The sequence below is a fragment of the Loxodonta africana genome, chromosome 1 (assembly GCF_030014295.1).
Source record: "Loxodonta africana isolate mLoxAfr1 chromosome 1, mLoxAfr1.hap2, whole genome shotgun sequence".
NCBI lineage: Eukaryota > Metazoa > Chordata > Mammalia > Proboscidea > Elephantidae > Loxodonta > Loxodonta africana.
Window position 1 is genome coordinate 75,538,749 of NC_087342.1, and position 26,374 is coordinate 75,565,122.

The following is a 26,374-nucleotide window of genomic DNA, read 5'->3' on the forward strand; positions in this document are numbered from 1 at the left end:
ATACAAAACATTACCAAAAATGATGAAGAGAAACCCGATAACTGGGAGCTCCTAAAAATCAAACACCTATGCTCATCTAAAGACTTCGCCAAAAGGGTAAAAAGACCACCTACAGATTGGGAAAAAAAATTTCAGCTATGACATCTCTGACCAGCGCCTGATCTCTAAAATCTATATAATTCTGCTAAAACTCAACCACAAAAAGACAAACAACCCAATCAAAAAGTGGGCAAAGGATATGAACACACACTTCACTAAAGAAGATATTCAGGCAGCTAACAGATACATGAGAAAATGCTCTCGATCATTAGCCATTAGAAAAATGCAAATTAAAACTACAATGAGATTCCATCTCACTCCAACAAGGCTGGCATTAATCCAAAAAACACAAAATAATAAATGTTGGAGAGGCTGCGGAGAGATTGGAACTCTCTTACACTGCTGGTGGAAATGTAAAATGGTACAACCACTTTGGAAATGTATCTAGCATTTTCTTAAAAAGTTAGAAATAGAACTACCATACAACACAGAAATCCCGCTCCTCAGAATATACCCTAGAGAAATAAGAGCCTTCACACGAACAGATGTATGCACACCCATGTTTATTGTAGCTCTGTTTACAATAGCAAAAAGCTGGAAGTAACCAAGGTGTCCATCAACCAATGAATGGTTAAATAAATTGTGGTATATTCACACAATGGAATACTACACATCAATAAAGAACAGTGACGAATCGGTGAAACATTTCATGACATGGAGGAACCTGGAAGGCATTATGCTGAGTGAAATTAGTCAGAGGCAAAAGGACAAATATTGTATAAGACCACTATTATAAGATCTTGAGAAATAGTATAAACTGAGAAGAACACATACTTTTGTGGTTATGGGGGGGAGGAGAGAGGTAGGGTGGGTTATTTACTGATTAGTTAGTAGATAAGAACTACTTTAGGTGAAGGGAAGGACAATACTCAATACATGGAAGGTCAGCTCAACTGGACTGGACCAAAACAAAGAAGTTTCCGGGATAAACTGAATGCTCCAAAGGTCAGCGGAGCAATGGCGGGGGTTTGGGACTATGGCTTAAGGGGACTTCTAAGTCAATTGGCAAAATAATTCTATTATGAAAACATTCCGCATCCCACTTTGAAATGTGGCATCTGGGGTCCTAAATGCTAACAAGCGGCCATCTAAGATGCATCAATTGGTCTCAACCCACCTGGATTAAAGGAGAATGAAGAACACCAAGGGCACACGATATCTATGAGCCCAAGAGACAGAAAGGGTCACATGAACCAGAGACTTACATCATCCTGAGACCAGAAGAACTAGATGGTGCCCGGCCACAACCGATGACTGCCCTGACAGGGAGCACAACAGAGAACCCCTGAGGAAGCAGGAGATCAGTGGGATGCAGTCCCCAAATTCTCATAAAAAGACCATACTTAATGGTCTGACTGAGTCTAGAGGAATCCCGGTGGTCATGGTCCCCAAACCTTCTGTTGGCCCAGGACAGGAACCATTCCTGAAGACAACTCATCAGACATGGAAGGGACTGGACAATGGGTAGGAGAGAGATGCTGATGAAGAGTGGGCTACTTGTATCAGGTGGACACTTGAGACTGTGTTGGCATCTCCTGTCTGGAGGGGAGATCGGAGGGTAGAGAGGGTTAGAAACTGGCAAAATTGTCACGAAAGGAGAGACTGGAAGGGCTGACTCATTACTCATTAGGGGGAGAGTAAGTGGGAGTAAGCTGTATATAAGCTAATATGTGACAGACTGACTTGATTTGTAAACATTCACTTAAAGCTCAATAAAAATTATAATAAAAAAAGAAAGAAAATACGAGGGGAAAAAAATTCTCATGGATTAACTCATCAAACTTTAGCTGCAGCAGTATAAAAACACAGACCACATCAATCAAATTCCTTCTTTAAGAAAACTTTCAAATTTCTTGCCTTTGGGATGTATTTCTCATTTTATAATCCTTCAGTACACAAACTCAAACCCTCAATACACATAATATACTTTTTTCTGTAGCATACTACCTTTCTATTTGACCTTCTTTCAACATTCTATAACACTGAATAATCATCTAAATTCTTTTTCCATCCTTACCTCTTTTTCATCTCGGTAATTTTCTACACCTTCCCTCTAGCCTTCTACAACTTTCTATATCCATCCAAATTCTTTTACTGAAACACATTTCATATATTTAATCTAGCCTTAGTTACTTAAGGAAATGTTGGAAACTGTTTTTAAATTCACATATGACAAAACGTAAAAATTCTGCAGAACAAGTTCCCTTTCATTAATTCTTGGGAATATTAAAAATATTAAGATTACTCAATTTCTGTAGATGCTCATTTATCATCAAACCAATCAGAGTAAGTTCTGTGAAGAAATATTATAATCTAATTTAGTAATACCATATGGAGGTTGGAAATTATTGTATTTTCATAGTGTTGTCTTTGGCATGCAGTGTAGGATCTTTAGACAAATAATTTGTCCTTTTTTAAGACTTTGCTACACCAATTAAAATAACTTATTTTATTTTCAGGTGTGTTTTTAAACAGAGCCATTGATACCAAAGATTCTTAGGATAGTTATTAAAAGCCGAGATTATGAAAAAAGGAGTAAGAGAGAAATGAGCTGAAATTTTAGAAAGCCCTATGAAAAATCTTTAAAGTGTTCAAAAGGAAACATGTCACTTTGAGGACTAAGGTGCACCTGACTGAAGCCATGTTCTTTTCAATTGCCTCATATGCATGTTTAGTTGGATGGATTTTATTCAGATATTTTGACTAAAGCTGAAAATTAAACAAAAGGTTGCCCAGAGGAAAGAAAAGACAATTGCAAGTAGGAACTCATTTTCCCAAAGTGATCCCTGAAATTCTCAATTAGTGTATTAGGATGGGTTTTAGAAGGCACTTGAAAGAGAGGTTTGTTGCCTAGTTTCATTGAAAAGAAAGTAAATTCAATCAGCTTTGTTATCAGAACCAAAAGGAGGAGCAGCTGGCAATTCAACAGAGGGGAGTAGGAGTTGAAATTTAACTCTGCAATTTTTTATTCTGTTTAGTAGCTTAGAGACAGTGTCTTGCAAGAAAGTAAAACCAAAAAACAAAAACTGTCTAGGGAGAGCTCAAATAAAAATCCAAATAAAAACTTTGACTTGCAAGAATCAAAACAACAAGAACAAAAAACTAAACAAGAACCCAACAAACAATAAAAACTTCAAGAACCAGAAGAAACCTATACTAAAACTCAAAAAATTTTGATGTAGCAGAGCTCGTTTTCAAGAAGTTATTAAGCAGACTCTGAGAAATCATGGCATTGGAGACCAGGGTCTGGGTCCTCAGCATCTCAGTTGCCTAAAAGATAATGCACCATCAAATCCCACTTGTGACACCAGATAAGTCAAAGTGCAAGCTAACAAGAACTCTGTAAGGAGAGAAAAGATAGATTTTACTGTAGAATAGAAAACAACCAAAGCAACAGCCCAGTTTGGAGGCAGCACTGAGAAGTGCCCCCATGTTGCAGTAGCACTGGGAGGTGCTCCAATCTCTGAAAAGTGAGGAAGGTTCTTATACATGAGGGCTGGGTGTTACACATGTGTCACATATGAGTCACAAAGTTTTCACAAGCTCAGTTAATCATCATAGACTTTCTGTGAGCAAAGTGTGTACATAAACAGCTTTCTAGGGAGCATATGGACATTACCTTCCTGGAACATTCTATTGCTTGCTTATTCATGAACTACGACTTTGTCATACATCAGCTACAAGTGTTCTTTCTGAGAACAAAACATATTTATCATAGTATGACTACATAGTTGTTCACTAAAGAGGTGGAGGGTACACATATGCTGAAAGAAGAGGACAAAGGGGACATAAGACAAAGGGAAGTTTGGATTCAAATCTGTGTCAGTTACACTCTGCCTTCTCCACCTTGGGTTCCCTATTGCCAGCTTTCCTGTCCCCTCCTGCCTTCTAGTCTTTGCCTCTGTGCTGTTGTGCCCCTTTAGTCTTGTTTTCTTTCATGGGCCTGTCTAATCTTTGGCTGACGGGTGAACCTCAGGCATGACTGCATTACTGAGCAGAAAGGATTTCGGGGGCCATACTCTCAGGGTTTCTCCAGTCTCTGTCAGGCCTGTAAGTCTCGTCTTTTTTGTGATTTACAATTTTGTTCCACATTTTTCTCCAGCTCTGTCCCAGACCCTCTATTGTGATCCCTGTCAGAACAGTCAGTGGTGGTAGCCAGGCATCATCTAGCTGTACTGGACTCAGTCTGGTGGTAGATGTGGTCCGTTAGTCCTTGGGGCTAATCAGTCTTGTTTTAGTCTTCTTCATTCTTCCTTGCTCCCAAAGGGGTGAGACCAGCGGTGTATCTTAGATGGCTGCTCACAGGCTTTTAAGACCCCAGATGCTAATACCCAAAGTAGAACATAGGAGATTTTCTTTATAAACTATGTTATGCCAATTTAGCTACATGTTCCCCGAGACCATGGTTCCCACAGCCCTCAGCTCAGCAATTCAGTCCCTCAGGGAGTTTGGATTTGTAAGGAGCTTCCATGACCTTTTTACATGCCATTTTTTAAGGCCATTTTATTCTGACAAAATGAGTGGATGATGGGTTTTAAGCAGTGAAGTAACTCCATGTGATTATGTTTTTTAAAGCATCCCTTTGCCAGTTCTGTGGAGAATGTTTTTTACAGAGAGAAGAATAAATACTGGAGATTTGTTAAGTCCCTTTCCTAGTGCTACATGTGAGAAATGACAATGGCTTGAACGTGACATCCCCCCCCCAAAAAAAAGTCAAACTCATTGCCATGGAGTTGACTCAGCCAAGTAGCGACCCTATATGACAGAGCAGAACTGCCCCCAATAGAGTTTCCAAGGAGTGTTGGTGGACTCAAATTGCCAACTTTTGGTTAGCAGCCATAGCTCTTAACCACTGCTCCACCAGGGTTCTGGGCATGACCTAGGGAGCCTTAAATTTATATAGGTGTCTTGCCAGAAGTAGCGAGGCTGAATAAAGTCCAAGGGCTAGAGTCTATTTTTATACAAAAGTTTCTTAAGGGGTAGTAGTTAATGCTGGAATCCGTTTTGCGTGAACATTTAAAATCATTATGAAAAGCTCCAGAAAGAAATGAGAGACAGTACACACAGAAACTCATTGTTTCATCATTTTCCATACATAGGGGAGGGATGTTCCACCAAAGGTACTTTATCTTAGCCTACAAAGAGGCTGTGCTATAGGGAAATTACGCTCTCACAAAGCAGCGTATTGCGAATTCCTCGTGACTGACCTGACAACCCATTCCAAGTCACTAAAGCAAGAGTGGATGTTCCCAGGTTGTTCCCAATGAAACATCACCCTAGTATAAATGGTTATAAAGCCAAGGAAGACTCCTTAAGCCAATCATGTATTCCCATATGATACTTTTCTGACCTTTGACAATAATGTAATTTTTCTTAATTTACTTCCTTCTGTAGTAGTATATTAGAGACTCCCTGACTGTGAGTCAGTAGATTCTGTTAGTCTCTTGTGTCTGGTGCACACTGGCACATCTCTCATTGCAACGATCACCTTTGTATTTGCTTAATAAATATCTCTTTTCATCAAATTTGATTCTGGGGTCTTTTTCTCCAACGCCAGACAAGATGGTGGCTGTCAAGGGTAGTAAGAAGTAGTCAGAGTCTGGATATATTTTGAAGGTAGAGAGAAGAGAAATTCCTGACAACCTGGATGTGAGATATGACAGAGAGAATAAAATAAATGATGACTTCAAGGTCTTTTAGCCTGAAAGAGTGAAAAAATTGAGTTGCAACTAACGGAAATATGGAAGACTGTATATAGTAGGATTATTAGAGAAAAATGGGAGTTCAGTTTTACACATGCTAACTTTTAAATGCCTAGTATAAAACATCCAAGTGGTAATGGCAAAGAATCAGTTGTATATACAAGATGTGAGGTTCATGGAGTGGTCTAGAATACAGATACACATTTGTGAGTTGTAGGCATATAAACCAAAAAACCAAACCCGTTTTCATCAAGTGGTTAAGGGTTTGTCTGCTAGCCAAAGGGTCACCAGTTCAAACCCACCAGTCACTCCATGGGAGAAAGATGTGGCAGTCTGCTTCCAGAAAGATGATAACCTTGGAAACCCTATGGGGCAGCTCTAATGTGTTGATGATTGAAAGCATGAGAATGGGTGAGATTACCAGGGAGGGAGTACGTATAGAGAAAATGTTCAAGGACCAATCTGTGGGACATTCTCCTATAGAATGGGTGAGGAGAGGTGACACCAACAAAAACTATTGAGAAGGATGAGCCAGTGAGGTAGAAAGGCAGTCAGGACAGCAGTGTCTTGGAAGTCAGAAAAAAAAAAAAAAGTTTTAAGATAGTGTTTACTGACATTGAGAAGTTGTGTTATTTCCTTATGGCTATTTTTTTTTTTTTTTTACTGTTACAGGAATACCACAATTGTTTTCTTTAAGAAGCAGAAGTGTATTTTCTCACAGTGTAGGAGTCTGGAAGTCCAAATTCAGGGCACAGCTCTAGGGGAATTCTTTCTTCCTGTTGGCCCTGGGGGAAGATCCTTGCCTCAGTTTCCGTTTCCATAGCCTCAGAGTTCCTGGGGTCCTTGTTGATCCTCACATGTGCTTCCGTCTTCCTCAGTTTGTCCTCCCTTGTCACAGGGCCTAATCTGTTCTTTTTGTATCTCAAGAGTTATTACATTTAAAACATACCCTACACTGATTATGGTCTCATTAACAGAACAAAGAAAACTGGTTCCCCAATGGGAATAAATTCCCAGGTATAGGGGTTTGGATTTCAACACAAATTTTAGGGGGACACAATTGAATCCTTAACAGAAGTCAAGGAAGAGAAGTTCTTGAAACAGTGAGAAGTCATTGGTAATCTTGACAGGAAGTTTCCATGAACTGGTGGTGTCAAAAACCAGAATGTAGTGGATTTCAAAACTGGAGCTAGGAAATCTGGATAATTCTCTAGGAGATGTTATAAAGCCATCTGAGAAACAGGGTAGTAGCTAGAGGGATATGTTGGGTCAAGAGAAACCTTGTTAAGTTAGGAGACAGCACATGTGAATATTCGTGGAAATAACACAATAGTCAGGAGACTACCCAGAGGTTTCCCGTGTTCATCTGACTTTGGCACCGTTCTAGATCTTGGAGATCCAGAAAAAGAAGAAAAAAAATCTGTCTTCATGGGCAGAAATTGTATCATGCACAGAAGCCAACTTGTAGGTTAAAAGAATGGAAATATGCATTATATTTGACTGTCCTTATTTAATAAGTAGAAACACCATGTTCAAGAGTAGGAAAGCGCATTATAAGGGATGAATAAACACTCAGGTAGAGGAGATAATCAGGTAGAGAAAGTGCTTGACGGCGACACAGAGTCAGAGTGAGCTGGACCCTGAGAAAGGCACAAGGAAAATGAGATGCTGAGATGCACAGCGGCCATCAGAGGCACACCTCATCTCCAAAACCATCCCCACTCTCACCCTGGTTTTCTTCACTCAAATTTCTATCTGAAGGCTTTGTATCACTTCTTCCAAAAAACTGTGCCCCCCCCACCGCCCGCCGATAGAGGGGGAACAAAGAGTGTATAGGTGTTACTACTGAGGATTAGGGAAATAAAGTCGGCAATTGATCTAGATTTGATATCGCAGAGGTTATTTTCAACGTGCAGCTGAGTGTACAGTGAGGACAGCAAGATTTTTTTCTTAATCAGAAAACTTTTCCCCTTGGCCAGTACGGGGATTGAACCCGCGACCTTGGCGTTATTAGCACCACGCTCTAACCAACTGAGCTAACCGGCCACCTCAAGGATAAAATTTTTTTATGTTCACACACTAGGAAGACTTTTCACACCTTCTTCACTCATCCAAACGATACGTGCTTTTACATAATCTTAACTATGAATAAATGACACTCCTTTTTCACGCTTCTCTGTATGATTTTATTTCCTCTTTCCTCACTCCCGCAGAAACAGGCACAAAATCTCTACCTCCAGCAGAGATGAATTCGCTTCTCCTATGGAAAATAAGAAGTTCTGGAGCCGTCGATTTCATCCCAACAGAAACATTACTAGAGAGGGCTCCTTCAGCCTACCCCAGGAAGCAAACCTTTGAGAACTATTCAGACACCTCAGGAGAAGGACCTGGTTGATTTGGTCCCTGCTGACCTCCTGAGGATTCCCCTCCTGACAGGAAGGAACATCCCGGTGGATCTTCCTTGCCTGTTCCGAAATCCTGGGCAGATGACCCTTCTCTGTGTTCGAGAAAACGCCCTGCAGCGTGGATCTCTGTGGGTTCTTTTTTTTTTTTTTTTTTTTTTTGTCATTCACCTCTCATGTCCCTCTTTCCTTTCTCTAAGGACGAGGACTGTGTTGTCTCGTTCTTTACTCCTCTAGGGTCCCGGGTGCCTGCACAGCATGGTGGGTTGGTCAATAATTTCAGTTCAAGAATTGGAAAAAGCGTACAGAATATCATCTTGGCTGATAATCAGGTTTTGGAAAAATAAACAAAGGCTCTAGATTTTGCTAACTGGCCAATATATTCTTTTAATCATTGCCTGCAATATTCGAAAAGTGTAGGTCTTGACGCTCAGATTATTTCGGAGGTTTCAAGCTGCTCTTTTCTAGCCAACCCCATAAAACGTGGAGGCTGGAGTGGAGAAGCGCAGACACCACCATCTTCTCCCTACTGATCTGGGGGCAACTGCCATCTCTACACTAGGTACTGAGTGTGTGGGTCCGCTATACTAAGCGATGCTTAAGGCAAAACCTGGAAAAAGGCGACTCCCTTTACCTAAGCAAAAAAGGGAATGTTAAGAGAAGATAGTGAAAACGGCAGGAAGAAGTAAAGAAAAACATATCACTGTTTTCCTCCAGTAAATCAAGTAAATGCAACAAGAAACTGTAGACTAATTTAAAAGAACTAGGCATGTGTGAAGCCGAATATAAAGATGTGTGATGTCCCAGGGATGAACAATACAGAGTCCAGTTTTGCAAATCACCCCTCCCCTGTATCTGGCCTGCAGCTTGACATTCCAGGGTCATATCCCTGAAGCTAGCTGCCCGGCCCCTAGTGTGGACTCACCGGCTTCCAGAGTTCGGTCCTGAGGGTCTGGGGCTCTGGTTCCTAAAAGGTAATTTCTTTCCCTAGAGGGGCATACACAAGAGTAATTTCCATGGGACAATACTGAGGAGTTTCTTAAAATTAAATGTTCCCTTCCTGTCTCCAGCCCGCCTGTGTTTGTAAAGGAATGGGGTCTATAAGGGAAGACTTTGATTGTTGTGAATAGTGGAGTTTGCTTGGTCGTTTTAATAGGCAAAAAGTATGAGTGAAAGAAGTGTACCGTCACTGTGAGAATTTCCTGGAGGAAAAGACGACTTTGAGATTATCCAGCCTGGGGCATCTAGAAAAACTCTAGGCTATAGAGGGAACTTGAGACGGAAGGCCAGTTTCATCGTAATTGCGGTGATTGGGTTTGCCCAATACAGGAAAGGCCTTGCTTGCTATGAAACACGGTGGGAAAGCATCTGTTTTCTGAGCTTAGAAATGAATTAATTTTGTACCGGAGATCCTTCCTCCTTACCGAACATATAAAAAGCAACCACCCATTGCCATTAACCGAACATAGAAGAGCGTATATTTTGTGACCAACGCAAGAACTCTCCTGCCCTCTGTGTTGGCCTGGGCTTGAAAGCAGTACATCATGTCCCTAGAGACACTGACACTGAGGTCTTAGCCCACCCATAACTGGTGCAGCGCCTCCCCTGCCCAGTTCCTCTCTGTTTCCGTGGTTTCCAAGAGGGTAGAGGCGGGTCTCAAGAGAAGGCCCCTGCCCCAAAGATCCCCGTCTGCGTGGAGCCGGTGGACATGGCTCCCTTCAGATTCAGAGCGTGGAATGTACAGGTTTTCTGTCAAGTGAGGACCCCAAAAGCTTACGTGCTTTGAAGTCGACTCCTAGGGACTTCCGGTGTCAAGTCAAATGTCATCAGGAGTCTCCATCAATTTTTTTCTTCTTTCCGAAGGTCTTGTTCATTTGGTTTAATCAACATGATGTCATTAATATGTTGATAATTCTTCAAAGTGAAAGACTTTAGGGGAATTATTTGTATAACGAATGTAAGGCTACATAAAGCAACTTTTAAAGTATTTTTAAACATTATGATTAACAATTTCAAAGAGCTTTCAACACAACATATAATAATCTTGGAATATTAAATAGTTAGGACATACCAAGAATACATCAAGATTATTAAGTTTTTTCTAACTTCTGAATAGTAATGAAAAATTTCATGGGTAAACAATGTGAATTTCCCAGTTAAAACTCTTTCATGACACGTTGGAAAGAAAGTGTCCACAAACATTTTTGAGATCTTAGGATTCTTACTCTGTCCTATAGGGTCGCTATGAGTCAGAATCGACTCCAGGGCAATGGGTTTGGTTTTTGGTTTTTGATTAGGATTCTTGGAAGGGGATTCTGCCACTGAAAGTGTTTGCTGCCCTCCAGTGGGGGTCAGTGTAATGTTGAAAAATAAAAGAAAAGTTCTTTGGGGAATATTAGTTAAGTATGAGGCAATGCACCCAGGAAGTCTGGTTGGGTCAAACTTTTGTCTTTTTTGGCTTTTGTACAGCAGGATAAGTCTTATAAGCACATTTACGATTCCTGGGTCATAGTTAGAGAGGCCTGGTGGCTTTGGGTTGTGCATGTTTGTGTGTGTATGTTTTGAGGGGGGGGATGTGGAGTATTTGAGAAATCAATGCATCCAAATGGATTTTGCAGCATGTTTGAAAAGTTTTACTTTTTTTGGAATATGTGTTGCCCACAAATTATGTATCAAAATGTTTCAAAATTCGTTATTTTAAGGCAGGAGACAAATGGCATATATGAATATTTATGGAAGTAACACGAAAGTCAAGAGAAAATTAAGAGGTTTCATACATTCACTCTGGCTTTGGCATCATTCTAGGTCCTGGAGATCCAGAAAAGGAAAAAACAAAAAAAAATCTCTCTTCATGGACAGAAATTAGAGTGGAAGTCAATTGATACCTTAAAAAAAAAGAAAGAAGGAAGGAAAATATGCATTGTGTCTGACTGAGATTACAATAAATCTATAGGGATTAGTTTCAGCGGTAAGAAAGAGCAGTGCAAGGGCTGAGGTGACAATCAGGTAGCAGAGATAATCAGGTAGAGAAAGTACTTGACAGTCCCATGGAAACACAGTTCATTGGACCCTGGAAAAAGGACGAGAACAAGATGTCAGATGGACAATGGCCTCCATGCACACCGCCCATCCCCAAGGCCATCCCCACTCCTAGCCTCCTTTTCTTCACTAAAATTTCTATCTTATGGCTTTGTGTCACTTGTTTCAAAAATCTCTTTGTTTCTTGTCTTCACCATGCCCATTTTTGAGGGGGAACAAAGAGGGTAGGTGTCACTATTGAGGATTATTAAAGACATACAGTTGACATTTGAACTAGATTTTATATCAGAGTGCCTATTTTCTCAGTTTAGCTGGGTGTGAATTGAGTGCAAAGTTATTTGTGTATTTATTTTTAATGAACAGAAATCTTGTTTTCCTGGCTCAAACATAGACCAAAGCTGGGAACTTGGCATTATTAACACCACGCTCTAAACAAACATTCTAACCAGACAACTGTTTAAAAAAAAAAAAAAAAGTACTCTTTTACATTCAGATAGATCTGTCTTTGTTGTCTTCCTCTTCACTCATCCAAAGGAGACTGTCATATACATAATCTTAACTATGACTAGATGACACTATTTTTTCAAGCTTCTCTTTGTGCTTTCTATTTCCCCTTTCTGCACTCCTGCAAAAAGAAAGAGAAAAGAAACTCAAAAACTACCTCCAGCAGAAATGAACTTTGCTCCTCCATTGCAAAATAAGACATTCTGCAGCTTGTCTATTTCTTCCCTAGAGAAACATTGACTAGAGAGTGCTCCTTCATTCTTCCACAGAAAGCCTTTGAGAAGGGTACTGCAACCCCTGGAAAGGATCAGGTGGATCAGGGCGTGAGGATTCCCTTCCAGACAGGAAAGAGGATCCCCGTTGGATCCGCCCTGTGCGTTCCTATATCCTGGAGAAACGGCCTCTTCTTTGTGCTCCCTCAAAGGCTAAAGTTGATTAATTTCCAATTTAGGGCAAAATGTAATAGGCAGAGTACCTCTGTGAAAACACCTAAAGAGACTTTTTATCTCCTGAGCCTTGTATGGTCCATGGATATTTAGATTCTCAGGGCACTAGTAGGGGATGACATTGGTTCACTATATTAATGACATATGATTCATTCCCATATGAATAGAGAATGATCCAGCTTCAAAATCCCATTCAATGTATGGTTTCTTGACCACTCCTGGCACAAGCTGTATTCACGTGGATTAGATATTTGTGTGCAGGAAGTTTATTAGGGAATGATATGGGAACAACACCTGTAAAGGAGTGAGGGAAGCAGGGTTAAAGGGGGAAAGTGGACAGGCAGCAACAGAGTCCTGAGCTGATCCCATGAGGAACCTTGGAAATCGGATGGCCCTTCAGAGTTAAGGCAGGAGAGTCAGACCTTTATAGGTATGTATTGAGCGTCCATTACTGTGGGCTGTTCAGAGAGGGAACATGGCCTTGACTGAGGCAGTTCCTTTCAGCTGAGGGCAATTCCTAGAGAGGGCCTCAACTTTGTGCCATGAGGGAGCAACACTTGTGGCAGCTGGGGAAATGAATGCCTTGGTCCTGAAAGGAGGGAACCTGGGTGTCACAACCCAGCACACAACACAGAGAACAAGGTTGGAGGCAGGCTTAGCAGGCAGCTGCTAACCAGCAGTAGGAAGGTTGTTAGGTTACTGCAGTAATTCAGGCAAGAGATACAGGTAGTTTGGGCCAGATTGGAAGCAGTTCAGGAGCTGAGAATTTTGTATCATGTCGCAGGAACACCAACAGGACATCCCCACAGGAGAAAATGTTGTGATGCCTAGGTAAGAAGTGCATTTCATTATCCAGCTTTTGACTTTAGAGGACACTTGAGTCATGAAACAATATTATATCCAATTTACGAATAATAGGTACATGAACCTTCATACTAAAAAGTAATGGAAACAAAATTAGAAATTCTACCATTGATCCAATTCTTGAAAAGCTCATAGGTAATAAAAATGGAAAAACATAATAGCTAAAATTACAATCATGCTATGACTATTTCTTTTATATAGTATTTTAAAATATGGAAGTTATTACTAGCTTAAAATAATGATTTCAGATGAATGTGGGATTAGATTAATTGATTACTTTGCTAATGGCTTGCTCTCATTTAAAATGGTAAAGATTAATTTATATTTTTTTAAATGGCTTCTTTTCCCACAAGGAAGAATTAGTAATCTTTTGTCAGGGCCAGTGGTGCCGAGGAGATCCATGTAACTGTGGATGAAATCAATTTTGAAGACAGTGTCTAAAGCAGAATCTCGCCTAACAGGCTGTAGAACTCTGGGTCCCTAATGAACTATTTTAAAAATATTTTAAAGAATAAAACAAAGAAAAATATTGACAAAATTATGCTAGTACTATTTTTTATGCCCTAAAACATTTATTTTAGAAAGTGAAATCAACTTCTATAAATGAAAAGTAGGAATGGATTTTTTCCCCAAAGTTATTTAGCTAGTGAGAGCGAAGCATAGAATCTTCTCATTCATAGCCAAGTGGTGCTTTCCGTTTCATAGGAACCCTTTTCAGAAAAATACCCAGGCAAACCAAGACAAAAAGGATAGCTTTTCAATAATTAGTGCTGGGACAAATGGATATCCACACACAAAAAGAAGAATTTAGAGCCTTCCCTCAAACCATACACAAACGTTAACTTAGAATCCATCATAGACCAAAATGTAAGACCTCAAATTATGAAAGTTTTAGGTGTAAACACTGAAGAAAATCTTTGTGACCTTGGACACCAAAAGCACTATCCATAAAGAAAAAAACTGAATAACAGGACTAAATCAAAATTAAAATCTTTTGCACTTCGAAAGACACCATTAGGAAAATGAAAAGACAAACCATTGGCTGGGAGAAAATATCCCTGAATCAAATATCTCATGAAGGACTTGAATCCAGAATATGTAAAGAAATTTTATAAATCAATAATACTAAGATAAAGAACCAAATTTAAACACACAGAAGATTTGAATACACATTTGTCCAAATAAGAGATGCAAATGGCTAATGAGCACATGTAAAGATGTTCAACATCATAGTTATAAAACCAAAAAAAAAAAAGCCCAAACTCTTTGCTGTCGAGTTCTAACACATAACCACCACATAGGAAAGTAGAAGTGCCCCATAGAGTTTCCAAAGACCAGCTGATAGATTTGAACTGCAGACGTTTACTTAGCCGCTGTAGTACTTAACCACTATACAACCAGTACTACTCACAGTCATCATGGATGTATAAATTAAACCACATTGACATAGCACTTCACAATTACTCTGTGCCTATACCAGAAAACATAGATGATAACCTGTGTTACTGATGATGTGGACAAATTTGAACTCTCATACAGTGCTGGTGGGAATGCAAAATGACACAGCCACTTTAGAAAACAGTCTGACTGTTTTTAAAAAGGTTAATAATAATTTTAACATATTGTCATTACAGGTTGAATTGAATCCTCCAGAAATATGTGTTGAAAATTTTAACCCCTATATCTGTGTACAAAATCCCATTTGGCAATAGGATTTGTTTGTTCTGTCAGTGAGGCCATATCGGTGTAGAGTGTGTCCTAAACCTACTAACACTTGAGATGAAAACAGCAGATTAGACTCAGAGACAAGGGAGCACACACTGGGTGGAAGACAGGTGCTACCAGAAAACACACACAGGTGAATCTACGTAGAAGCACATAAAGCAGTACAGAAAGAAGGATTGCAGGCTGCTAAAAGGTTATGTTGGCTCCACTGGGGATTGAACCCAGGATCTTCTGCATGTAAAGCAGATGTGCTAACCACTACACCATGGAACCACTACAAGTATAGTCCCATGGACATCCAGAAGAACTAACAAATCTGTATTGGAAGAAGTACAGCCAGAATGCTCACTAGAAGTGAAGATGGCAAGACGTCCTCTCACATATGACGTGATATCAGAAGGGATCAGCCTTCTGAAAAGGACATTCTGCTTGGTAAATCAGAGGGTCAGTGAAGAACAGAAAGACCTTCAATGAAATGGACTGACACAGCGCTGCTACAATGGCCTCGAGCATAACAATGTTTGTGGGGATGGCACAACAGCTGGCAGTGTTTTGTTCTCTTGTAGGGTCTGCTGTGAGTCAGAACCAGCTAGCTCCATGGCACCGAAAAACAACAAAATCAAAAAGTTGAACTAGACGAGAAAGAACCTCCCTCCAGAGACACATACTGAAGTTGGCCTTCTAGCCTCCTGAACTGTGAAAAAGAAAGAAAGAAAGAAAAAAAATCCTGTTCTTTAATCCACCCAAAGGACTGGTCCCTCCTGATAACATGTGGAAAGCATCTAAGAGGAGGCCTCACCATCTTCGCTTCTAATGAGCATTCTGGCTGTACTTCTTCCAAGACATTTTGTTAGTTTTTCTGGTAGTCCATGGGACTGTACTTGTTGTGGTTCCATGGTGTAGTGATTAGCATATCAGCTTTACATGCACAAGATCCTGGGTTTGATCCCCAGTGGAGCCAGTGGTATTTCAGTCACAGCAGCACGAAGAAACTAAGACATCATTATGTCAGGGACCACATCTGTTTTGCTACCTTTGTATTGGCAGGGACTGGCACACAATAGTACATCAATACCTGTTGCCATCAAGCCAATTCACTCTTTGGTTAGCAGCTGAGCTCTTAACCTCAATGCCACCAGGGCCTTTCTGTATCAATGTATCTGCTACATGTTGAGGGAAATCCTTCAGCTGTCTTGGGGAGGTGAGGCAGGCACAGAATTTTAGTATGATGTGAGGCCCATGGAGCTATGGCTAGTCTAAAGGTTAAATCTTTACTTCGGGAGCAATTCTCGTGGGGCCAAGCATTGTCCAATATTCTCTCAGAATCAGTTCCTCACTGATTTGAAAGTCCATTGAACTAAACTTGTCTTTGGTCTGGGATAGTGACAACTAGACCAATGACCAACATCATGATAAATGGAGAAAAGATTGAAGTTGTCAAGAATTTCATTTTACTTGGATCCACAATCAATAGCACTGGAAGGAGCAGTCAAGAAATCAAAAGATGCATTGCATTGGGTAAATCTGCTGCAAAGGACCTGTTCAAAGTGTTGAAGAGGAAGAATGTCACCTTGAAGACTAAGGTGTGCTGACCCAAGACATGGTATTTTCAATCGCATGATACGCATGTGAAAGCTGGACAATGAATAAGGAAGACTGAAGAAGAATTGATGCCTTTGAATTGTGGTGTTGGTGAAGAATATTGAATATACCATGGATTGTCAAAAGAACGAACAAATCTGTCTTAGAAGAAGCACAGCCAGAGTGCTCCTTAGAGGCAAGGATGGCAAAACTGCATCTTACATACTTTGGACGTGTTGTCCGGAAGAATCAGTCCCTGGAGAAGGACATCATGCTTGGCAGAGTACAGGGTCAGCGGAAAAGAGGAAGACCCTCAATGAGGTGGATTGACACAGTAGCTGCAACAATGAGCTAAAGCATAACAACGATTGTAAGGATAGCTCAGGACCAGGCAGTGCTTCGTTCTGTTGTGCATAGGGTCGCTATGAGTCACAACCAACTCAAGAGCAAATAACAACAACAGTGACATTACCCCAAAAGTATGAAGGATAAATAGTTAAGCTGTTGGGTTGAAAAACCAGCAGCATCTCAATGGACTTATGTTTTTATATGGCTATTTATCTTGTCTGCAAATGCAGAAATAAATCCTTCATACTGAATTGTTGTGAAACACAAACCTTTCAGAAGGATGGTGGGCCATCCCAAGTTTTGTATTGAGTTCCTGTGCTAATCAGGCCTCCTTATCCTCATTCACCTCTGAAATGAGCTCAATCTCTTCAAACTGTATTTCCAGAACCCTTAAAACTTTGACACTTTTATTGTGTGCTTTTAGGTCAAAGAATCTGTGAGCTCCCGATGTACAGGGTGCTAATTCAGCCTAGCCTCCCCACATAGTAGAGCCTTCATGTTCAGAAATGCTGGCTGTGATATGATGAAGTTGTTACACTTGATAGCTGCTGATGGGAAAGCTGACCCCAAACAGTGTGAAGGTTAAAAGAAGTTAAAACTCTCTTTCTGATAATAGAAACTAACATGGAAGTGAGGGATGTTCTGGGCTGAAATGATCACAAAGTTATAATAAAGCAAGAAGAAAGAGTCTATTCCACAAAGGTTCACAGAGGCAGAAACGGAAAATAGACAAGCAAACGGCCAGAGCCACGTCTGCCCAAGTTCAAGGAATGTTACAGAATCGAGTATATAGTAACATTACAAATGGGTAATATCATTAAAAGTTTCACCTTTTCAAACTAGCTAAAAACTGCTAAATATACATGATTCTACATTTTGAATTGTCTTTCTTCAGAAGCATTGGTTCAGATTTGAGTAATGGCAGTCAGGAAGGTCTTCATTGGTTCAATACATCTTACTATTTACTAAATGCTAAAAGACAAAGAAAAGAGTGGAAAATGCGTGGATATTTTGTGCTCTGTTTAAGATTTGTTTATATGAAATTTTCCCTAAAGGATACTTTCCAGGTATCCCTAGCTATTGCTTTTATACCTCAGGACCCAGTTGATCTGTCCTTGTGAGTCCAGCTCCAGCTAGGTCACTTTATACTCACGGACAGGGAATAATGGCCCCAATTTGAACTCCTAGGTCACTAGGACCGTGTCCCTTCACCTCTTCGGCAAACACACTTATTGGAGGTCAATAACCTTGGTATAGTAGAAGGAACCCGAGGTATGACATCCAGTCACATCTGTTTCCATATAATATTTATTACATTGTTACAGAAAAGGGAAAATCAGTGATCTTTCTAGATCTCATTTTCATCATTTGCTAGTTGAAAAATTAAGCCAGAATGCTCCTCAGAAGGGAAGATGTTGAGACTTTGTCTTATATGTTTGGACATGTTATCAGGCGGGACCAGGCCCTGGAGAAGGTCACATTCTAGGTAGAGAGTCAGCAAAAAAGAGGAAGACCCTCAATGACATGGATTGACACAGTGGCTGCAACACTGAGCTCAAACATAGCAATGATTGTCAGGATTGTGCAGGACCAAGCAGTGTCTCATTCTGTTGTACATGGAGTCACTATAAGACTGCACCTAACAGGAACAACTACTTTCTGTGCCAGACACGGTTCTAGTAACAAATGCTACAGTAGTAAACGAACAAAAAAGTCTTTTGACTTTTCCCTCAATGTAGAACAAAACCGGCATTCCTAACCAAGACCAGATTTACTGAACTGATAGAGACTAGAGGAATCCCTGAGACTATTACCCTAAGACACCCTTTTAACTTGGAACTGAAGTCACCTCCAGAGGCCTCCTTTCAGTCAAATAATAGATTGGCTTAGAAAATAAATATCACCTGTGAGGAATGTGCTCCCTCAAACAATCAACTATACGAGACCAAATGGTCAACATTTACCCTAACACGAGAAGGCAAAAATGGGTAGGGAAACTAGATAAATGGACATAGAACAAACAGAATGGAAATAATGAGAATGCTGACATCTTGCAAAAACTGTAGCCAATGTTGTGGAAAATTTGTACAAAAATTGTAAAATGGGAACCTAATTTGCTGTGTAAAATTTCACCTAAAACACAATAAACATTTTTAAAAACACACAAAAAAGTCTTTTCCCTCATAGACCGTACGTTCCAGTGATAAAGAAAGGCAGAATGCAAAATGATTATGTAAATTACATAGTTTATTAGATGTACATAAATATATTCACAAAAAAATCAGGAATGAGGATAAGGTGTTCAGGAGTAGTGAAACTCTGGAAGTCCACGGTGGATTCACTAATAATGTGATATTTGAAGAAGATGAGTTAGTGCACATATCTGGAAGACAGTGTTGAAAGCAACGGCAGTGGCTAGTGCGAAGGTCCTGAGGCAGAAAGATGTCTAATGTATTTAAAGTACAACAAGAAGGTTAATAATAACTTTAGCAGAGTGAGCAAGGGGGAGAGCAGTAGGAGAAAAGGTCAGAGAGGAAATTGATTAGGGAGCAGGGACATTATGTAGAGCCTGGTAGATTATTACAAGGATTTTGCCTTTTTTTTTTTTTTTCCTCTGAGTACAGTAAGGATCCAATGATGCATTTTTAGTAGAGAACAATAAGGAGCCACTGTCGCGTACTAAATATTCTGTATAAAGTATCTTGTTAAAGGCAATGGAAGCAAACTCAAGACATAATAAGAGATACTGATAATATTCTGGACCCCTGGTGGTGCATGGTGAAGAGCTCGTTGGCTGTTAACCAAGAGATCAGCAGTTAGAATCCACCAGCTACTTGGAAATGCGATGGGGCAGTTCAACTCTGTTCTCTAGAATTACCCTGAGTTGGAATCAACTCCATGGCAACAGGTAATAATACTCTACATTAGAGAATATTATGGCTAGAGCCAAGCTAATAGTAATGGAAGTATCTGAGAACTGGCCATATTCCAGATATATTTTGAAGATAAAGCAAGGACAATTTTCAGAGTGACTGCATATGCTGAATAGAGCAAAAATGGAGTCAGTGAAGATCCCAAATTCTTAGTCCTAAACAGCTGAAAGGATGGAGTTGCAGTTAAATGAGATAGAGATCAATATGTTTGGAACAGTTTCAGAGGATAGATATGAATTCCACTTTGGGATATGTTCAGGTTAAGATGCTTACTGTAAGACTTCTAAGAGGAGATAATCAGTCGGCTAGAGATACACAATGGTACTCCAATGAAGACCCTGTAGAATGTAAACCGTGAGATGATGAGCTTAGCCAGGGAATGACAACAAAAACAGAAGAGGCCTGAGGATTGAGCTCTGAGACTTTACAATGTTTACCCAAAAGCCAAAGAGGTCAGATAAGGAGATAATCAGGTAGCGAAAGTACTTGACAGTCATATAGATATAGTGCACTGGACCCTGAAAAAGGGACAGGGAGAACAAGATGTCAGATGGACAGTGGCCATCAGACGCACAACCCACTTCCAAGGCCATCCCCACTCCCAGCATCATTTTCTTCACTGAAATTTCTATCTTAAGGCTTTATGTCACTTGTTTCAAAAACCTCTTTCTTCTTCTCCTCACCCACCCCTTTAGAGGGAGAGCAAAGAGGGTAGGAGTCACTACCTAGGATTAAAGAAATAAAGTTGACATTTGATCTAGGTTTTATGTCAAAGAGGCTATTTTCAATAGTTCAGCTGGGTGTGAAGTGAGTACAGCAACATCTTCTCTTGACCGAGCATGGGCATCAAACTGGGCACCTTGTCTTTATTAGCACCTCCTAACCACCTGAACTAACCCGCCACCAGTAAAAAAGTTATTTTACATTTAGAAACTGCTAAGTATGTTGACTCCCTCATCACTCATCAAAAGAAGCCTCTCATTTACCCAATCTTAACTATTACTAAATGGCACTAGGTTTTCGAGTTTCTCTTTCTGTTTCCTATTTCCCTTTTCCACAATCCTGCAAAAAGAAGAAGAAACACAAAATCTGTACCTCCAGCAAAAACGAACTTCGCTCCTCCGTCACAAAATAAGATGTTCTGGAGCTCATGGAATTCATCTGAGAGAAACTTTCACTAGAGAGGCTTCCTTCATCCTACCCCAAGAAGCCTTTGAGAAAGATTCGGAGACCCCTGGGAAGGATTTGTTGGATTTGGCGGCAGCTCAGGACATGAGGATTCCTCTCCCGAATGTCCCAGGTGGATCAGCCCAACCTGCTACTAAATCCTGGGGAGATGCCCCTTTTCTGTGTTCCGGGAAGGCTAAAGTTGATTAATTACAATTTAGGGCAAAATGTGATAGGCAAAATACCTCTGTAAAAGTATCTAAAGAGAATTCTATCTCATGAGCCTTATATTGTCCTTGGCTATTAAGACTGTCTGGACATTTGCAGAGGATACCATGGGTTCACTATATTAATTGCCATAGGAATACGGAGCGATCCAGCTTCAAAATCCCATTTAGTGTATGGTTTCTTGGACCACTCCTGGCACAAACTGTATTCAAATGGGTTAGATATTTGTACACAGGAATTTTATTAGGGGATGCTATAGGAACAACACCTGTGAGGGAGTGAGGGAAGCAGGATTACAAGGGGAAAAGTTGACAGGGAGCAATGGAGGCCGGAGCTGATCCCTTGAGGAGCTCTGAAAATAGGATGGCCCTTCAGAGTTGAATCAAGAGAGTCAGACCTTTACAGGCATGTATTGAGCAGTCATTAGTGTGGGCTGCTTTCAGAGAGGGGACATGACCTTGATAGAGGCAGTTCCTTTCACCTGAGAGCAATTCCTAGAGCAGGCTTCAAATTTGTTCCATGAGGGAGCAACACTAATGGCAGCTGGGGACATGAATGCCTTGGTCCTGAAAGGAGGAAACCTGGGTGGCACAACACATCAGAGAGAACAAGGTTAGAGGCAGGCTTAGCAGGCGGCTGATAACCAGCAGGAGGGAGGTTGTTAGGCTACTGCAATAATTCAGACAAGACATTGCAGGTAGTTTGGGCCAAATTCATAGCAGTTCAGTAGTCGAGAATGTTGTATCATTTTGAAGTAGCGCCAACAGGACATCCTGACAGGAAGAAAGGTTGTGATGCCCACATGAAAAGTGTATTTCTTTTGATTTTTGATTTTACAGAATACTTGAGTCATTGAATATGCACACAAAGCATAATACTCAAAAATAATGGAAATGAAATTAGAAATTCTACCATTGATCCAATTCTTGAAATGCTCAGAAGTAATGAAAATAGAAAAATATAATCCCTAAGAATATAACCATGCTATGACTATTTCTTTATGTAGAATGTTAAAATACAGACGTTATTTACTATATTAAGGTAATGATTTAGGTGCACGTCATAGTAGATGAATTGACTATGGTTCAATTGGCTTCTTTGCATATAAAATGCTGAAATAATAAGCTGATTAATCACAAGATAATGACCTTAGCTTTTATGATATTAGAATAAATAGAGAAGAGGAGAAGTCTAAGGACTGAGTTCTGAGGCTGTCCAATGTTTACCCAAAAGCCAAAGAAGCCTTGGGATGAAAATGGGCAACGCTGTGTTCCTCTTTAAAGCAGTTACTTCTTTCCTACTCATCATATTCAGATTAAAATCTAACCTCCTTACTGTACAGGACCTTCCCTGACCTCCCTGTTCTTGCACCTGTTATTCCACTTACCTTCTCTTCTCTGAGGGCTCTGATTCAAACCTACACCTGAAGCTCTCTGTACACCACTTACTCTCTATCCTGTTTACCCAAGATCAGAATCTCCCCTCCATTCAACTGCTCTTCAACCAACTCATTTTTTTTTTTTTAATTAACTGAAGTGTTGTTTAGCCACCAATGTCGTGATCATTAGGACTGGGGGTGATGCCTCTTTTCTGTGCTCCTCTGAGAAAACCCTGTGATTTTTATCGGTTGTTCTACTCACCAATTTTACTGTAACTAAATTACTATGGGAAAATTTCTCATAATGATCACTTTAGGTGCCCCTTTCCTCCTTCTAGCATTTCATTTCCCTAAGGCCATCTGGTACTTCTATTCACCAGCATGAGATTGGGCTGCTCAATAATTTCTTCAAAATAAGTATTAAGGCAAATTTTTGAGAAAGGTTAATGAAGAAACATAGGTGTTGAATGGAATCGCTGTCTAACCTGCAGATCTGATCTGAAAATAGTGTCAAGCTTGAGATTGTGCTAATAAGAAACATGCTTTTCGCCTCCTTTACCCCCAGTATTTTCATCAGGTTGTTTTTTAGCTGCCAAAGAAGGAGACATAAAGTGATCTTTCTCAGAGACTGAGAAATCTCTCTAGTCAAAAATTTCTAATACTTGGGAACAAGCACATTTTCGCTGCTGAACACCTGGACCTAGACTCGACCTTTGGAAAGTTTAATTTTAGAGCCCTGGTGGTTTATTGGTTAGGCCGGGACTGCTAATCAAAAAGATGAGCAGTTCACATCCACCAGGCACTCCTTGGAAACTCCATGGGGCAGTTCTACTCTGTCCTATAGGGTCTCTATGAGTCGGAATCTACTCGACAGCAAGGGGTTTGCCTTTTTGCTTTGGTTCTGTAGTGGTTAAGAGCTCAGCTGCTGACCAAAAACTCAGCAGTTCAAATCCACCAGCGGCTCCTTGGAAACCCTATGGAACAGTTCTACTCTGTCCTATAGGGTCCATGTGAGTCAGAAACGACAGGGCGGCACCTGACAGGAACAACAGAAGAAGATTGCTTCCAGTCTCCAAGGGAAGGACACTGATTCAAGACAGCAAAAATGAAATTAATAACAAATAAGAGTCAGATACATCACAATGGTCATCTTCCTGCTATAAAACAGATTTAAGGGTTTCGGACACAGAGTTTACACGTTCCAGAACAGAAAATATGAGTGATACAGAATAGAACTTGGTTTGATGCTCAGAATAGAGCTTCATTTGACGTCTAATAGACTCACTCGCCACAGATTACACTTCCATAGATCCCCACCACCCTCACGACCCTCGGATAGCAGAAAACTGGGCACAGCCCGACACCCACACCCTCTGCTCCTCGGTCTCTCTCGCTAGTGCCGAGGCACAAATTGCCGAGGGCCTACTGAAACCAGCCCTTTCGTCCTGTTTCCTAAGGGTTCATGTTCAGTCATGGGGAGATGAAGATCATTGCGTCTTCCACCAGCAGAGAAATGAGATCAGAATTTATCAAGAAATTTCTTGAAACTTGCCCGTGATTTTCCTGGTGCTTGGAAAGGAATTGGGACCCTGGGAGTAGCATTTCCTTAACTATGATTTCTCGAGTTTTGATACTGCTGATTATAAGAATGGGAAAGTACAAGGGGAAAAAATATTTCTCAACCTGAAAATATCCTGAAGGAAAACACATATTTCCTATTAATCTATTAAAAATAGGAAAGCAATGTAGACAAGCGAGTTTCCGTAGTGTAGTGGTTATCACGTTCGCTTAACACGCGAAAGGTCCCCGGTTCAAAACCGGGCGGAAACAAACTGGGTGTTACTAGTGAGTTCTGAATTTCACTGCACAAACTCTTAATCCGAACATGCTTCAACGAATCCCCTAACCTTCGCTTTCCTTTTGTAGCACCTGACTTTAAATTAAAAGAATAATGTGCTTGACTTGGCTCCTCGCCCGCCCCCGGACGCTTGTCAGGTTTTCCATTTCCCATTGGGTTACAAAAGTTTCTGCACCCGGTAGAAAAGCGAGGTCTCCATCGTTCTCTGGCACAGGATTCAAAGCGAAGAGTCCTGAGACAATAGAGTGGCTGCTGTAAAAAAAAAAAAAAAAAGTTGCTGTCAGGTCACTTACGACTCACAGAGAAATATGGGACTCAGCATAACGGCCCCATTAATTTTCCTACAGTAGATCTTAGACTCGAACTGCTGACATTTCGGATAACAACCAAGCTGTTAACCAAATCGCCACCAAGGCTCTGGACATGAAATAAAACAAATTAAAAAAAAAAAAAAAAGCCCATTGCCATGGAATCAATTCTGACTCATACCAACCCCATACAAATGCCCCACAGAGTTTCCACGGAGCGCCTGGTGGATTCGAACTGCCAACCTTTTGGTTAGAAGTCGTAGCACCTTACTACACCACCAGGTTTTCCGGACATGAAATAGGGGATCTTAAAGGTATGTACGTGCTTGGCCAAAAGTAGTGAGGCTGAAGCAGGCTGCATAGACTAAAATCTATTTTTATTTACAAGTTTGGTAAGCGGTCATAGTTAATACTGGAAACCACTATGTGTGAGTGTTTTTTAAAATCAGTATGGAAAGTTGCAGAAAGGAATAACAGTACAAGCTGAAACTCATTATTTTCATTGTTTCCCTACCTAGGGGTGGACTGTTCCATGAAGGGTACTGTATCTTAACCAACAAAGAACTGCGCCACGGGGAAGGAGCTTATTGTAATTTCCTTTTGACTGCCCTCAGAACCTGTTGAAAGTCACCAAACCAAGAACAGATGTTGCCAGGCTGTTCCCAAGGAAATGGAATCTAGCCAACAAAGATTCCTTAAATCAATCATGTATTCCCATAGGTGATGTTTCCCACCTTTGACAATCATGTAACTTTTCTTAATTTACTTCCCTCTGTAACAGTATATTGGAGACTCCCTGACTGTGAATCAGTGGATTCTCCTAGTCTGTTGTGCCCAGCACACACTGGCAAAGTCCTCGTGGCAATGATCTTCTTTGTCCTTGCTTAATAAAAATCTCTTTTGATTACATTTGACTGTGGGGTCATTTTCTCCTACGACAGACAAGATGGTGGCCGTCAAGGGAGTGAGAAATAGTCACAGTCTGGATATATTTTGAAGATAGAAGAAAAATTCCTGACATACTGGGTGTGAGGTATGAGAGAAAGAGTAAAATAAATGATGACTTCGAGGGTTTTTTTGCCTCAAACACTAGAAGAACTGAGCTGCCATTAACCGAAATGGTAAAGCTTGGATGTAGTAGGATTGTTAGAGAAAAGTGGGAGTTCAGTTTTAGACTTGCTAACTTTTAGATGCCTAGTACAAAACATCCAAGTGGCAATGCCAAGGAAATCAGTTGTATATACAAGACACAAGGTTAATGGAGAGGTCTAGACTGCAGATACAAATTTGTGAGTTGCAGGCATATAAACCAAAAAGCCACACCCATTTTGATCAAGAAGTTAAGGGCTCAGCTGCTAGCCAAAAGGTCACCAGTTCAAACCCACCACCCACTCCATGAGTGAAAGATGTGGCAGTCTGCTTCTTTAAAGATCATAGCCTTAGAAATCCTATGGGGCAGCTCTACTCTGTCCTATAAGGTTACTATGAGATGATGTAGGCATACAGATGATTTAAGCTATGAGAATGGGTGAGATTCCCAGGGAGTGAGTATATATAAATTACAGGTTTGAGGACCAACCTGTGGGACTTTCTAATATAGAAGGGGTGAGGAGGGGCGAAAGAAATAAAGGACATTGAGAAGGTTGAGCCAGCGAGGTAGAAAGATAGTCAGGACAGTAGTGTTTTGGAAGACAAATTTAAAAAAAAGAAAAAAACTTTTAAGACAGTAAGTATGTTTATTGACACTGAGAAGTTGTCTTAATTTCTTAGTGCTGCTGTAACTGAAATACCA

The 26,374-nt window shown here is 40.5% G+C and overlaps 3 non-coding genes across 3 annotated transcripts; 1 reads left to right on the top strand and 2 right to left on the bottom strand.

Moving 5' to 3' along the window:
- Positions 1-7,773: 7,773 nt before the first annotated feature.
- On the bottom strand, positions 7,774-7,847 carry TRNAI-AAU (transfer RNA isoleucine (anticodon AAU)). Its single transcript has one exon. It is a non-coding gene; the product is annotated as a tRNA-Ile (tRNA).
- Positions 7,848-14,981: 7,134 nt separating this feature from the next.
- TRNAV-UAC (transfer RNA valine (anticodon UAC)) lies at positions 14,982-15,054 on the bottom strand. Its single transcript has one exon. It is a non-coding gene; the product is annotated as a tRNA-Val (tRNA).
- A 9,119-nt stretch (positions 15,055-24,173) lies between these two features.
- TRNAV-AAC (transfer RNA valine (anticodon AAC)) lies at positions 24,174-24,246 on the top strand. Its single transcript has one exon. It is a non-coding gene; the product is annotated as a tRNA-Val (tRNA).
- Positions 24,247-26,374: the final 2,128 nt, after the last annotated feature.